At 53.2% G+C, this 15,592-nt stretch overlaps 1 protein-coding gene across 2 annotated transcripts in view; it reads left to right on the top strand.

Moving 5' to 3' along the window:
• Positions 1 to 15,592, top strand: part of Dhrs3 (dehydrogenase/reductase 3) — a 35,960-nt gene that overhangs the window by 1,400 nt on the left and 18,968 nt on the right. The gene's annotated exons all lie outside the window — the stretch shown is intronic.

Genomic DNA, 15,592 nt, shown 5'->3' with positions numbered 1-15,592 from the left:
TGGCAACTCGCTGCCTAGTCCAAACCTGGACGGCTGCAGCTCGGCAGGGACGTGAGAGGGGGTGCTCGGGTCGGGTTTGAAGAAGGGGTTGACTTGGATGGTCTAGCCCGGCGGAAAGACTAGGAAACCCGGGTCTTTAAAATCCGGAAAGAGAAGTGCGGGGGCAACCAGCTCTGATAAGAGCCCTTGCCCTCACCTTGAACCTTGATCCTCTTGCCCACCTCGGCAGAGGGGATCCCCACTGGATTAGGAGGTGGCACTAAGCCCCACCTTCCACTGCCTCTCGCTATGTAGATGGCTGTAGCTCCCCTTGCTCCCAGGTATTGGAGGGAGAGCCAGCTGTCACCCAATTTGAAACTGCAGACCAGGCTGACCCACCCGGTGGCAAGAGCAATGGAGAGGGATTTGAGCCCGGCAGGCCGGGCTGTCTCCAGCCGGCCCGCGAAGACGAAGAACAAACTAGGGAATTAGTTTGAAATTTAAACTGTTGCTAAGGAGGGGGGTAGGAGGACCAGGCAAGCCAGCTGATCTGACATGGAGCCGCATACCTTGGGGATTAGAGGAAATAAGCTCTGTGGAAAGCCAAACCTTCATGTAATTCCAGGTTGCTTTTGTTTTGTTAAATACTGCCCTGAGATTTACAATCCCTTCAGTGGCTGGGACTGAACTTTGGAGTCTGAACTATCAGCCAAAGCTGATTGCCCATTAACTCTTCCCTGACCAGGCTGCCCTAGCACAGATGGGGCGGGGGTCGTCCAGCTGTCCATGGCTCCTGAATCTCCTTGGGTGGTTTGGACAGCTGCTTAACCTTGCCTTTAGAAGGGGGGCGTTTCTAACCCCTGGACTCACTGAAGTAAAAGTTGTTCTCAGCAGTTTCTCTTGGGGAGGGAGTGTCCTCATGGAAGGCAGAGAAGGAGACGCTTGTGGAAGAGAAGCTCGGTGACAGTTGCTTATGCTTGACACTAATTGGCTGTCTATGGCCCAGTCCATCTGAATCTTCCAGCTGGCCCTGGTCCTGAGGTTCGTTCTCTGTTCTTGTGCTCGACTGCAGTAGGTTTATGAGGAAGGCTTTGTTAATCTGGAAAAACTTGACCGAATGTAAACAATCCTAAAGTGAAGGCACAGGGCCGGGGGGGGGGCTAACAGGGCAGAGTGGATCCGGCAGGTTCATACCCTGGAAGGCACAACCCCACCTACCTTGGAAAGGACAAACTTTTTCCAGAAACAAGCCTAGGCTGATGAGAAATAGGCCTTTAATTGGTGGCAGGGTCACCCGAAACAAAATCCAGGGAGGCCTGGGAAACTCCCGGTGCCATTCACTTGGCTGGCAGGATAACCCCCTCCCCCAGGGCTCCCTGGAATCGTAACTATCCGAAGTTAGTGGAGCCACTGACTGCACTCAGTAAGCTTTCTCCAGCTATCCCCGTGGGAACTTGGACTTTTACCCTCTTGCCTGAGTACTTCTGGGGCCGGTGCATGGACCGTGGGACCATCCCCAGAGTCAGGAGTATTTAAGGCCCAGTGGGCTTGGCAACAAAAGGGCTGAGCGCTATGGGGGTTGGGAGTTTGCAGTTGAGTTGGTTGGGGACAGGTGTGAACCGGGCCCTGGGGGTGGCCCAGGAGTATGGGAGGAAGCTAGAGAAGGCCAAGGATGTATGATGAGGGAGCCGCCGCCATCAGCAGCATTGGTGAAGGTAGAGGCTGACTCTGAGAGCACCCCCTGCCTGAATCTCTGCAGAGATCGAATCTAAGAGAGATTCCCCCAGTGCGAAGGACAGGAGGCTCTGAGCCTTTTGCAAACAGCCAGCCTGTCCAGGAGGGGGCGGGGCAACCCAGTTTCCCATAATGACCTTGAGTTAAGTAAGATTTGCAATATTTGTGGACCGTGGGGAGCCTTAGTCTACAAAGCTGATCTAAATAAAGGGCTTCTTTAAAAAAAAAAAAGGATTTATTTTGTTTGAGTGTGTGTGTGTGTGTGTGTGTGTGGTGTGTGTGTGTGTGTGTGTGTGTGTGTGTGTGTGTTGGTGCCTGTAAGAGCCAGAGGATGTCTGTTCCCTTAGAGCTTGATGTAGGTGCTCAGAACTGAACCCTGGATCTCTGCAAGATCACCAAATGCTCTTAAGCACTGAGCTATCTCTCCAACCACTAACAGTTTGTCTTAAAGGAACACAGATATCAAGAATCAAAAGTTCCTTATCAAGAAACGGCTCTCCCTACCTACAAGACACCAGGATGAGCAGAGACAGAAACAGTAACCTTTGCAGGTTCAGGGGGAAGTCCCTTGTTGTGTATCCCCTGAGCTAAGCTTTGTTAAGTTTTCAATGCCCCTGTAATTGCTCCCCACGAAACAGTCAAAACTCAGGCTCATCCTCAAGTTTGTCGGGGGTTCTAATTAACCTGCGCTCTTGATGCAAGCAAGAAAAGGTTTGTGAGGAGATTGTTCGGAAGTATTGGGGTACCCCAATACTTTGGTTCAGTTAGATGCAAACGTCCAGACCATGGCTGGAGACTTACAGAATCCCCACTGAGGATTCAAGGTCATATTTCAGGAAGGCAGTGTAAGAAGTACAGTTGCATCTGCCTCAGTATTTATGCATTTACAGGACATGCGGACACCGAGCAACCAGCCGGGGCCTGGCCCTCGGGTCCATTTGTAAGTGCCACTCTGTTTCGGGGCCCCCTTCCTTTCTGTGCCACCTTTCCCACTCCCAGTGACTGAGATGGCCCAAGCCTACCATTCCCTTGATTAAAGACCCGGTTCAAAGCTTGCCTACAGCATCAGGCAGGTGGTGGCCCAGCTCTGGGCTGGTAGCAGGGGTAGAGGCTAGGTGGACATATGTGTATACACCACAGATTCCCGAAGACTCCCTGTCACAGCTTGATGTTACAGCAAAGGCAGGAATCAGTCGTGGTAGCTTCCAGTGGCCTTTGTTGTGACTTAACCACACACCAGGTATCTTAATGACAGGTGACTTGTGGGCCTTGTCACTGACTGTCTCAGCCTTTCTCGATAGTCATTAAGTCTCACTGGGTGAAGAAAGATTGGGAAGAAACAGCGTGCCCCCATTTCTAAGACGAGCTCCTTCAACAGCCCCCAGCTTGCTGTTGATCATACACTTTGAGAAAGCAGGCTCAGCTGTACTTATGAGAAGGTGGCCTTCTACCTAGGTAAGGGGTACTGGTTGTCACAATCCCTGTAAGTCATTCCTAAAGCCATGTTGCCACCATGGAAACATTGCACAGTTGACGGGTTCTCCCTTACAACTGGGGATTGTCAGGCTAGACAGGAGAGGTATCTCAGCAGTTAAGAGCACTGACTGCCCTTCCAGAGGACCTGGGTTCAATTCCCAGCATCCACATGGCAGTGCACAACTGTCTGTAACTACAGTTTCAGGGGATCTGATGCCCTCTTCTGGCATCTGAGGGCACTGTTGCATGGGAAACACATACATACAGACAGAACACATATACACACATAAACAAATCTCTAAGTGGGGAGGGGTGTCTGCCCACACAACACAGGAGAAAACAGCTCCCTCTCCCAGCATGCCCTCACTAGGACCTTGGGTGGCTATGGCTTGCCATTGTCTGGGTTTCTCGTGGTGATGTAGGGAAGTACAGTCAGGTACGATCTCACCCTCCATTCTCAACAACAATCTCATTATACTGTGAGTCTCTGAAAGTGCGTGCTGATGTCTCCTTTGGCTCCTGGCTCCTGGTGGTACTTGGAACTGTCAGCCTGGCTGTGGTCATCTGTGTTGACTGGTGACGTGAATGACTGAAGTCACACCCATTACGGCCATAAGCATGACCGTCACTGTAGACAAGAGTAACCCCACACAGGGAAGCATTGCACATGGCTATGGCGACATCTGTGTGTGACAGTGTAACATACATGACCACAGGGCCTTTTTGTGTCATTGTTTTGAGTGGCCCTGATGGTGTGGCATGTGGCTTGTGTACAAAATGAAGATACAGTTGGGACCAGAGACCTTTACTAGAAGCCAGCTTTGAACTCCTGATTCCCAGTTTCACAACCCGAGTTTCTCTTTCTGGGCCAGCTAATCTCAGCCCCACCCAACTGTCTCCCTCGGGGGTCACAGAGAGGTCAGGCAAGAGCTGTTAAATCCTGGAGCCTGGTCTACTGAGGGCTCTGGAGGGGTGGGGGTGTCTGGTGAGCAGGAGTCAACAGGATGCAGGCAGGATGTAGATAAACCCACTTATTCAAGGAACCATGTTGGGGTGTATTTAAATACAATGGGTGGGATGCCTGCCAAAGGGTCAGGCCAACAGCCATCAGGGTTCATTTTAAGTTAAACTTGGTGACCCACGATTATTATTTCAGCACTTGAGAGCTAAGGCAGTCAAATCTGGAGCTCAAGGCCAGCCTCTGCTACATAGCAGAGTTCTTTTTGTTTTGTTTTGTTTTGTTTAGGGTTTACTTATTTATTTTGGATATGTGAGTGCGTGCGTGCATGCGTGCGTGCGTGCGTGCGTGCGTGTGTGTGTGTGTGTGTGTGTGTGTGTGTGTGTGTGTGTATTCCTGAGTGTACGTAAGTGTGCCGTCTGTGTGCAGACACCCCTGAAACTGAAATTACAAGTGTTTGAACTTCCCAGTGTGGGTGCTGGGAACAGAACCCCAGTGCTAGGCAGGAGCACCAAGTGCTCTTAGCTGCTGAGTCATCTCTCCAGACCCCATAGCAGGTTTGAGACTCTCTTTGGCTACCTGAAACTATTAACCATCACCCCCCAAAAAAAGGAATGGCCATCTGGTACAGTCCCTGAGAGAGGCTGTTAAAGGAATTCTCCTGGGTTTTTAGGCCCAAAGTCTGGGTTCTGGCAGCCTTAGAAACCCAGGGTTGGTCACCCTTTCTCAATACATCAATTAAACAAACAAGTTCTCGCAAGCCCATCTTTGGAGTACCAATATGGGGTTGACCTTCTAAGTAAAGGGCCAAGGCTATAAATAAGTAAGTCCTAGTCACAAAATTAAAAAGGGGGGGAAGCATAAATACCTCTCTTTACGTCACAAGATGAGTCCTCACTCCCTCCTGCCAAATCTGAGGCCACCAAGTTAGAGTCTCATGCTGAGAAATGATCTGTGACCTTTGAACCTACAGGGTGGAGGGAAATCTTGGGAGACTTCTAGAAGGAGGTGATTGCCAAGGGGAATGCAGTAAAGCCCCACCTCATCCTAGATGGTGTGTTGTAGGAATCTAGCAGAATCTTTGTGTCTAGGGTAAACATTAGGATGAAATAGTTGTTTTCCCTGTATCTAGGGTAGACACCAGAATGAATAGTTGTTTTCTAAAAGTGCTTAGGCCTTGGAGGAATCACAGTGAAAAGCAGTGGTTGGTTTCTGTCATCTATAGAGTTGTTTTTCTGAAGGAGCTTTATGGCCTTTGTATGGCTTTGGTCACGAGACAGTCCTGGCACACCTGGAGCTCCTGTATCATTGGGTAAGCAGTGGAGACCCCAGGGAAGAAGCTACATCGTGGAGCCTTTAGTTACCTTTCCACTTTCTATACAGAAGCATTTCCCAGGGTCACTTGCAGCTGTGGGTGGAGGTGGGGCAGGGCAGGGAGGAGTCCCCGGTGAGGGTTCTGCTACCCTCCCCTGCTCCACCCACGGGGCGTGTCATCGGCTCCCTCACTATTACCATAGACTTGGCAACCGCCTCATTGGTCTACTTTAGCAGCCATGGCCACTGGGCCAAGGTATTTCCCCCTCCAAGATGGAATCATGTTAGGCTTGGAGAAAAATACACCGCACAACAGGCACCCAGCCCAGGAGAGCGTGATTGGCCAGGCCAGCCTCAAAGCCAAAGCCTGACAGGCCAGGCAGGGTCACCTGCCAAGTCTCCTGAGTGTTAGTAGTGGCTCACTAGCCACAGCACCCAGTACTATTCCACCCAGGCTGCTGGGAACCAGTTCCTGATAATAGCGCTCTTAGTGGGGGACCTCCAAGGAACTTGCTGTGTGACCCCGGGCAAATGATTGCATCTCTCTGGGCATTGGCTCCGTCACCTGAAAAATGAAAGTGTAAAGATTCAACTAGAAACTCACATAAAGCTCTAGCTGCTTGTGAAAGCTTTTCCAAAAAGTGAGTGCCCATCCCTGGGGACAGTGGAAGCCAGGAAGGGGGAGGGGGACACTCACAGCCGAAGCCCTGCACTTTGTTCATACTGGAATACAGGTGGCACCAACCACAAGGCGTATGAAGCTTTGGGCTGCGACTCCTCCAGGACAGGATTCTTCCCAGGCCACAGAAGCTAGGGGCCAGTCTTAGCCTTTGACCTTGATCCTGACCCATTCGGGCCATTCACCATGCTGTTGCCATGAATGGTGACAATAGCCAGTTTCGTCCTGGACAGGGACTGGTCCAGTGCAGACTCTGCAGTGGCTGAAGGCTAGAGAGACCTGAACCCGGCTTCCCCTTCGTTTGTCACTCACTGCTCAAGGGCTGGACTGTGGAGAGCCCAGAGTCATGGGTTACCATGACAACTTGCTATACTGTGGCTGCTGCTTGACAAGTCTGTCCATCTAAATCCTCCAGGAAGAGGGAGGCCTGGGCAGGCCCTGGCTTTCCTTACTGACCAGGTGTCCTTGGGTGACCAAGTGTCTGGCACAGTGCCTGGCTCTCGGTGACACTTCATAAATGATTGTTGTCTAAATGGATACAGGACCCACACCGTTACTACTGAAAACTAGTGTTCATTTCACACATGGCAAGGCCACTTTCTCCCCAGAGTAACCTGGGCTAGTCACTTTTCTCATCGCTGTGACAAATACCTGGCAAAATATGGCTTAAGGGGAGGGAGGGCTTGTCCTGGCTCACAGTTGAGGGGTTACGGTTCATTGCGGCTGGAAGGCATGATGACCCGGAGTGTGAATAGCTGATCCCATCCCTGCAGTCAGGAAGCAGAGACTGAATTCTGCGGCTCAATTCCACCTCTCCTTTTCATTCAGGCCCAGTGATTATCCTAGACCCAGCCTGCACTCAGGGTGGGCCTCCCGACCCCAGCTAGCCTAACAGAGATAATGCCTTGAAGCACACCCAGATATGAGTCTACCAAGTGATTCTAGACCCTCTCAAGTCGACAGGGACTGTCAACCATAGCCCCTTCCAGTGGGGCTACCATTGCCACCCTCCCCTGGCAGCCAAGACTCTAAAAACAGGCAACCACCAGATGTGGGCCAGGGAGATGGGCCCATGGGTCAAGTACTTGCCTGTAAAGAGAAGCCTTTTCCTTGTCAGCCGCTTGCCAGTCGCCTGGGCTCTGTTGCGTTGTAGTCCCCAAATAACACACAAGACGCAGTATTAATTATGAAGCTGTTAGCCTTGCTTGTTTCTTATTGGCTAGCTCTGACTTAAGTATTTACCCCATAATTGTTAATCTAAGTATTTCTCTTACCGGAGCAAAGTTCCGGACATCTTATTTCTCTGGCAGGCTCCATCGTGACTCTCTGTGTTTCTCCTACCCAGAGTCCTCCTGGACTCCTAGTCCCACCTGTCTTGCTTCCCTGTTGGCCAACAGTGCTTTATTGACATATACACAGGACTTCCCCCATCACTTTCCATACAAGCGCGAGTTAGCCCCAGTACCCACATAAAAAGCTGAATGCATTGGCACATTCCCGCAATCCCAGCACTGAGAGACAAAGACTGAATTACAGAGACCGGCAGTCCCTGGGGTTTGCTGGCTAGACCACCCAGCCTATTTGGTGAGCTCCAGACCAGTGAGAAACCCTGTCTCAAAAAAAAAAATGAAGTGGAGATTGATTGGAGAAGACAACCGACATGAACCTCTGGCCTCCATGCGCAGCTGCTCAGACACGCATTCCTAGATACACACACATAGACCCGGAATCACAGCTCCTAAAAGACCCAGTGTGTCTGCCCCCATAGTGCCTCCCTCTGCTGCCTCTCAGTTACTTGTTGCCTGGAAGAGACCCTGCTGACAGCCTCCTGGAAAGGTGCATAGTGTGTGTCTCTAACAGCCAAGATAATCTACCCTGGTCAGACAACAGCGGTGCCAGCAAACCCAGTGGAGTTCTGGAGGTGTCCTGATAACCATGGGGGGGTCTGAGACCAGGAACTTCAGACCCATGCTCACACAGCAATCAGCACCTAGCTCTGTCATCTCACATGGCCGCTTCATAAGCTGCCCGACCTTGAGGCAGACTTCTCTGCCATGAGGCTACCCACACTGCCCTTTAGTCAATCTTCCGTAGAAACATCCAGAAGACCCAGGCCTGCTGGTGTCAGCCTGTCCTCCTTGTCTAGCCCTGTAGGATATTTGTCACGTCACTGTGTGCAGAAAGGGCGGAAGGGACTTCTAGCTGTTGAGAGGAAACCTCTCCATTCGCCAGAGTTAGCAGTCCAAAGGGACAAAGTGGACAGCCACCAAAGTGTTCCCAGTGGCCATCAAGGGAACCTCCTGTGCAAACTTTGTGGATGATTTACAGTCACTGTGATAGGCCAGTGGAGGAAAGCCTTTGCTAGGTAGATGTCTGAGGGTGTTTTTGTAGGTGAGAGATCTAGTCTCCCTCCTGGAGCCTTGGGCCCTTGAACAGGCAGTTCTGAATTGGCACAGGCAGGCTCCCCGAGCCCCTGTGCTCATGCAGCTCCTGCTACCTATCACCCAGGGCCTATAGCCAGTTGCTTGTCACAGCTGCACTGCAGGGCACTGTGGGGGTGGGGTCAGTGTGACCACACAGGGCAGCTTCACCTTCACGTGGGGATATGGTGCTGCCAGACACACCCACGAGGACCTGGCCACCTCCCATGGCCTCAACTATTGAAGACCTAGCAGTCCGCCCCGGCCTGTCACGGCTGCTTCCCTATGAACACACAGCAGCGTGGTCAGGGACGTTAGGGACAGCAAGGCACAGTTTCTGCATGGGCTGGAGACTGCCCTCCTGGGGTTTGCACCTGCTTGAGCGGCACAATTACTGCCCTGCACACCCTCATCCATGCAATTCTCAAGGAACAAGTCTAATGAAACAATACAGGTTTTTGAGCTCAGAGGTCAGGAACAGCAAAGTTCGAAGACTGGCCCTTCTGTTTGCTCACTGTGTTGCCCTGGGGCAAGTTGCTAAACCTCTCGGATGCTCTCTTTCCTTCTTTGCCAAATGGAATTAAGTAAGATAACCACGTGAAGTTCCTAGCACAAGGTGAAGAGAGGATCAGTAAGTGTTGGTCACAATGGTGAGTGAGGCTACGGGTCATAGTCTCTAAGGCAGAAACGGTTTAGTTCCTTTGAGCGGATGCTGATAAGGTTGCCATGGGTTGCTATGCTGTTGATTTTGTTGGGGACCCATGATCAGTGCTCTCTCCTTCTGAGCTCCCATGGTCACACTGCTGGTGCCCACAAATTCAGTGCCTTCACACAACAGTGCACACTGTCTCAAAAAAGGGATCCAGGGCCAGAAGCCCAGGCCACATCTCAGGACTGTGCTCTTTCTAGAAGCTGCTTCCTTCCTCTTCCCAGCTCCTCTGTCCAGGCTGTTCCCCAATCCAGAATCCTTGTACGTATCTCTCTTCCACACCAGGCCCTTCTGCCTCCCCCCTCCGTTCAGCAGGGGCCAGAACCCAGAATCCCACACATCATACATGCTGGGCGGGCACTCTGCCACCTCAGCCCCAGCCCTTCCTTTGCCGGCTTTCGAATTTTATTTTTCACTTTAATTATGTGTATGTGAAGAGAAGGACACGTGCGCCTCAATGCAGCGTGCGTGGGGGCGGAGACGGTGTCAGATCCCCTGGAGCTGGAGTTACAGGTGACTGTGGGTGCTAAAGACGTTACAGGTGACTGTGGGTGCTAAAGACGGTGTTCCGGTCTTCAGTGAGAGCAGTCTGAGCTCCTAACCGCGACACTGACTCTCCAGCCCTGCTTGCCTGCTCTTAGGGCACCCTGTGACTGTGTGTGCTAGCTTGAACAATCCAGGACAGTCCGGCTGAAAACCAAAGGGTCCGCATGCTCAGTTCCCCCAGGCTTCTTCGCTTCACCCCTTTCCCGTGGGAAGTAGCATGTTCTGAGGTGACCCTCCCCCCTTGGGGCCTGGTATCCTCGGAGTCACTCCCCAGTCCCTGGGCAGGTCTTGGTGTTCTTATCTATGAAATGGCCGTGCTTGCCCCAGCCTCCCAATGACTTTGGGAGCGCTGCCTAATGCTTGGGCTGTCTCTCAGGCCCCCTTGTCGCTCACTCTGCACCTGTTGCAGAAGACACACACACACACACACACACACACACACACACACACACACAGTCTCTGGGGCCAGAAGAGTTCACAGTCGCAGCAGGCAGTAGTAGTGTTATGATAAGGTTTGAGGGGGACCTTGGCAGATTCCGTGGCAGGTGAGGTTGGCCTAGGCGGAGGGACAAACGCGCCAGGCAGTCAGAGCTTAAGTGAGAAGTTTTTTTAGAAAGGGGAGGGGAGGGGGAAGGAAAGAGAACAGAGGTAAAGAGACACAGAGACAGAGGAGAAGAGGGAAATAGGAAAGGTCCTGTCTGCCCCAGGGGAGCAGAGGGAAAGAGAGTGGGAAAGAGAAGGGGGAGGGGAAAGAGAGCGGGTGGACGGGGGGGGGGGCAAAGAGAGCGTAAGTGGGCGGGTCCTTTTTAAAGGGGTCCTTTGCACCTGCGTGCAGACTACACAACCATGGAACCCTGGGCTGACCAGGGTACTGCCTGAGTGCGCTCTGCCAGGTGTCGGTCGGGCAGGCCAGCATAATGCCCGAATTCTTGCAAGCAGGACAGGGGCTGTGGACTCACTGGAGAAGTGGGTGTTAACTGTGGCCACGGGAGATTCTCCTAAGGGGTAGCAGACTGGAGAGAAGGACATCTGGGACTCTCTGAGGACACTGGTGGGCATCGCTCTAGTGTGGAAAGTTGGGCCAAGCATCTTCCTCTGCTGCCTGTGTGACCCCTTAGTGTGATGGCATCAGCATAGGATGGGAGCTCTGATGGGTTCTGGTGGTGCGGGAAGGTGGCTGCCACCTTTGACCCCACTGTTAACAAAGTACTTCCTGAGTCCCGAGCGGGGTCCAAGTGGGACATAAGGATGGGGTGGATGTAGCAGCAGCAGGAAACGTGTCTGGGAAAGAACAGAGGAGAGGATGGGCTGGCCAGAACAGAAGTACCGGAGGCAGCAGGCTAAAGACGGTGAGGGGAGTCTGATCTCCCGACCAGCATTCTCTGAAAGCGATCGTGGTGCCTTCTATGGAAGGCTACTTGTGCAGGGCTGGTCCCCAAGAAAAGCCCTGCCCTTCCTGTGGGCTGTGCTCCCACCATCCTTGCTCCCTGCAGGATGCGCTGACCCAGCCACTTCCTGTTGCGCTGCACCACTTCCTGTTGCGTTCCGCAGCCCTGCAGGCCTGGGTCCCCACTCTGACAGCCCACCAGCAGACAACTGGAAGGTCAACTCCGTGGCATGCGCCCTGTGTCCTCTCAGAGATGAAATGGGTTCCTAGCAAACAACCCGTGCACAGCATCTTTAAGGCTGGCCTTCGGAAGTTGGTCAATAAAATGCTTAACGAGCTAAGTCTCCCTGGGAACCAGCAGCCCTGGTGTGTCACCGGACACGTTTTGTGACCTCTGAATTACTTACGCCACCACGCTGAGGGGAGGAGTGGCCATAGGGGAAGTTCATCTTTCTAAACTGCAGCTGAATTCTCACCTCAGCTGTGCCAAATGCCACCGGCCAGGGCAGCCCCGCCCCGTCCTGGCTGTACTCTCAGTAGGCATGCTTCTAGGGTCTTGGCGCCCATCTCTAAAGTGATCTGATCCGGAGCCAGCAAAATACTCAACACATAAAGACAACCGATGCATAAACCTGGTGACCTGAATTCAATTCCCCAGAGCCCGCATAAAGGTAGGAGAGGACGGGCCAGTTCCACAAAGCTGTCTTCTGACTTCCACACATGTGTAGCAACACACGCCCCCACACACACTGTGCACACATACACACAATAATAACAGTTTCTTTGAGAAGTTAAGAGGGAAGGCTCAGTGGTTCAGAGGGTTTAGAAGGCTTGCTGCTCTCGCAGAGGACCCAGGTTCAGTCCCCAGCACCTACGTGGACGACTCACAACTGTTTATAATGCCACTTCCAGGGGACACTTTTAGGGTCCTGGCACCAGACATGCACACGCTGATCTGAAGGAATATTTTATGTGTATGTGTGCTCTTCATTCTCTGAGCCGTCCCCCACCCTAGCCTACATCTTAGATGTCGAATGGCAGGTCTGTGTTTCCTGCTACCCGGGATGGGCGGAAGGCCCGTGGGTCGCCCATAGCATTGAGCGTTGTTGATATGTGTCCCCTGTGAGGGCTAGGTTGGCTTCCTGAGTGTGACAGGCCATCGCAGCACTCAGTTCTCCCCTTGGTTTCCCTCTCTGGGACTCTCCGTGGTTAAATTCTTCACGGTGGCTTGACCAAAGGCCTTCTCGTTTTGTGACTGCTCCTGGCGGTCATCAGAAGCTTCATGGTTGCTGACGAAAATGGGAACATGGCGTCACCCGTCACTCACAGGCTCACCAGGCGCCCTGCGACCCAAAATGCCTGAATTCTCTGCAGGGGGTGGGGGAGGGGTCGGCACACCCTGACTGTGGTCCCTAGGCACAGTGACCAGGTGTTAGAAAGACAATGAAGTTGGCCAGTGGAAGGGGTGGGATTTACAGACCGAGTCAACCAGAAGAGAAGACTATGCCTCGCCAATCCAGGGGTGATTGTTCCCGGGGAGGGGGCGATGTCACGGGACTGGGGGATAGCTTGGTGGATGAAGTGCTCGCCTGGCAAGCATAAGGACTTTGAGTTCAAACATCCATGGAAAAGCCGTGGATGCTGTGGGCACATGTAACCCCAGGACTGGGAAGAGGAGACAGGTGGATCCCAGGATCCTGACGGCCAGCCAGTCTAGCCAGAACGGTGACATCCATGTTCAGTGACAAGACTTTGTCTCCAAAAAAATAAATTAGTAATAATAATAATAATAAATAAATAAGGTGTGGAGAGTCACAGAACATATCCCAGTGCCAACCTCTGCCCTGCGCCCAGGGATCCGGGGTCACTTCAAGGGTCTCTGCCCTCTACAAGGCAGATGTGAGTTCCACCACCCACCAGGGAAGTCAGTTCCTGAGAAAACCGCTTATCTCTAAGGGGCCAAAACCCCACTTCTCCTTGTAAATTGGAAGCCAAGTTTGAGGGCCATCAGGTACAGCAAATGCCATTGGCTCTCTGTGGCTCCAGGTTGTCCCCAAGCAGGTCCAGCGTCTCTGGCTACTTAGCAGCCTTCCTTCTCCAGAGAGCCTTTTCTTGCACTTTTGACCTTTCCCAGTACAAGAAAGCCAGCTGGAAACAGTGGAGTCCACAGACCCCAGTGACTCACCCAGCCACATAGCAAATTCACTCCTGAGTAGATTCCTGGGGGCCCTGACCAGACAGATTCCCACCCAAAGGGCAGCGCGGCCAAGAAGCTGCAGCCAGGGAGACCTCTGCGCTAACCAGGCTGGCTGGGGACAGCAGGCACCATCCCATTTGGCATATCGTTATTCCTGGAGAATACTGCGTCTGTCTCCATGAACTTTTGTAAAGTCCAGGGCCACTGTGGACACTGAGAGCCAAAGTAGAAACTCCCCAACCCACTGGACAAAGACCAGAGTAGACCCAAAGCCCTGACTCCGAGTTTGGAGGTCCCTTGAGGGAGGTGCAGGTCCGGGATTCCCCTGCAGTCCCTGCAGAGGAACCTGAGTGCAGATGGTGGAAGCTGCCAGTCCTGGAGGTGCTCCATAGGAGTCAAGCCCTCTCGCTGGGTGGGTGCCTGTGGCTGAGGTGGGTGGGTGGCGCATGGTTCACCCAGCGGCCAGCAGGCTAGCTGTGTGTCGCAATGTCTGGGTGGCTTTTGCAGCATCAGCTGGGCTGCCCTCACTCAAGAGCACGCATGTGGCTGGAGCAAGCCTGCATGTCTCTAACAGGCCGTGTGGCCTGAGGCTGCTTGGCACCTTGCAGCCCCTACACAGCTCTGGGTCCAGCTGCTAATCAGCAGCACCCAGGACATTCGAGTGTTTACTTACTGCCAGTCGGGTCATGGAGGAGGGGTCTGAGGTCTGAGGGACCAAGGGCTGTACCCCTTTTCTAACCCCTTGCCATCTGAGCCCAGCACCCCCTTTCGTGTCTCCCCTTTCTTCCCGTCTGTACTTGAGACCCCATTCCAATGCCCTACTCATTTCCTAACACTCCTGGGTCTCCACTCAGGACGCCACCCCAACCTCCTAACCCCTTTACCACTCCACCCCTACTTGAGCCCAGGATCCTAATCCCAACCCCCCTATTCAGCCCTTCCTCTGTGCCCACATGCTCCCAGGATCCCAATACCAGCTCCCCACTCCTCACCCCTGCCCTTATCTTCAGCCAGAATCCCCCACCTCACCTCTATCTGCACTTTGGACTCCAACCCCAGATCTCTGCTAACCCATTGTATCCCTGTCCCTCCTCTCCCCACCCAGCCTGGGACCCTAACCCATCCCCGATCAATCAGTCCCTACCCACTGCAGCCCAGCCCCCACCCTCCAGCATCAACACCCTCCTTCACCAACACCCCCCCCCACACACACACACCTTACCCACCCCTGCTCGCAGAAAAACTTCCTGGAGCCTCCTGTCAAACCAGTGTTCTGTGAGCCTGCTGGCCACTGCCTCTGTCATGCGAGCATGCTGGCCAGCCCTGCCCCATCCGCATGGAGCCACACAGACATGGCAGCAGCATGGTCATTGTCTGGTACCAGGGACAGGGGCCACTCTGTTATTTGTGTCTGTGTTTACAGCCTAGCTGGGTAGCTGGCCTGGCAGCCGGCTCCCTTCTGCTTCACCGGTGCTGGGCTTTTAGAAACTGAAGGAACCTGGGAGTTTACTTGGTCCACGTCTTTCTCTTCCCAGATACCCAGACTTAGCAAAGCCCGCTTTCCCGAGTGCAGGCGGTCTGGGGCTCTGCATGGCAGCCCTTTCTGCGCCTTCTCCTCTGACAGCCTACAACCAACCCTGCAAGCCTCCCAGATTCCTCTTCTCCACCACTCCTTCCCAAGTGCCCCATGTTCTCCAGCACACCTCCTGGCTTCTTCCACCCTAGCTGGATCCTGAATTCCTCTTCTGGGACTCCAGGCTTCTTCCAACATCCAAACCAGAGGCTGTCATGTCCGTCCCTGTTCATAGTACAACCACCTCCAAAGCCCACGCAATCACACTCAAAGTAGAATTCAGTGTCCCCTGTGGCTGGCATCTGCTGCTCCCCTCTGACACACAGGTCATCACACCGAGCCCCTGATTGGGGCCCGTCCATGCATTAGCTGCTCCCTTTGCCTTCCCATCCCCACACATCCTCGCGGCTCCCTCCCTCCTTCCTGCCCCCCAGGTCTCCACTGAAACATTGTTACCTTATTACAGCAGCCTGCCCGCTTCAGTGCCGCTCATAGCCACCATCTTTCTCCATCCTGGGAAACTCTGTTTCTCTTGGGACACTTTCAGCACCCCCTACGTCGCATGGGCATCTGGAGCTCTTGTCTTGTTTTGGGAGAGCTGTAGGATGGCGTTCATGCAC

This window comes from Mesocricetus auratus, unplaced genomic scaffold (genome assembly GCF_017639785.1).
Source record: "Mesocricetus auratus isolate SY011 unplaced genomic scaffold, BCM_Maur_2.0 Super-Scaffold_100042, whole genome shotgun sequence".
NCBI classification, from domain to species: domain Eukaryota; kingdom Metazoa; phylum Chordata; class Mammalia; order Rodentia; family Cricetidae; genus Mesocricetus; species Mesocricetus auratus.
The sequence above is the reverse complement of the archived record's forward strand: the minus strand, read 5'-3'. Positions and strand labels throughout refer to the sequence as shown.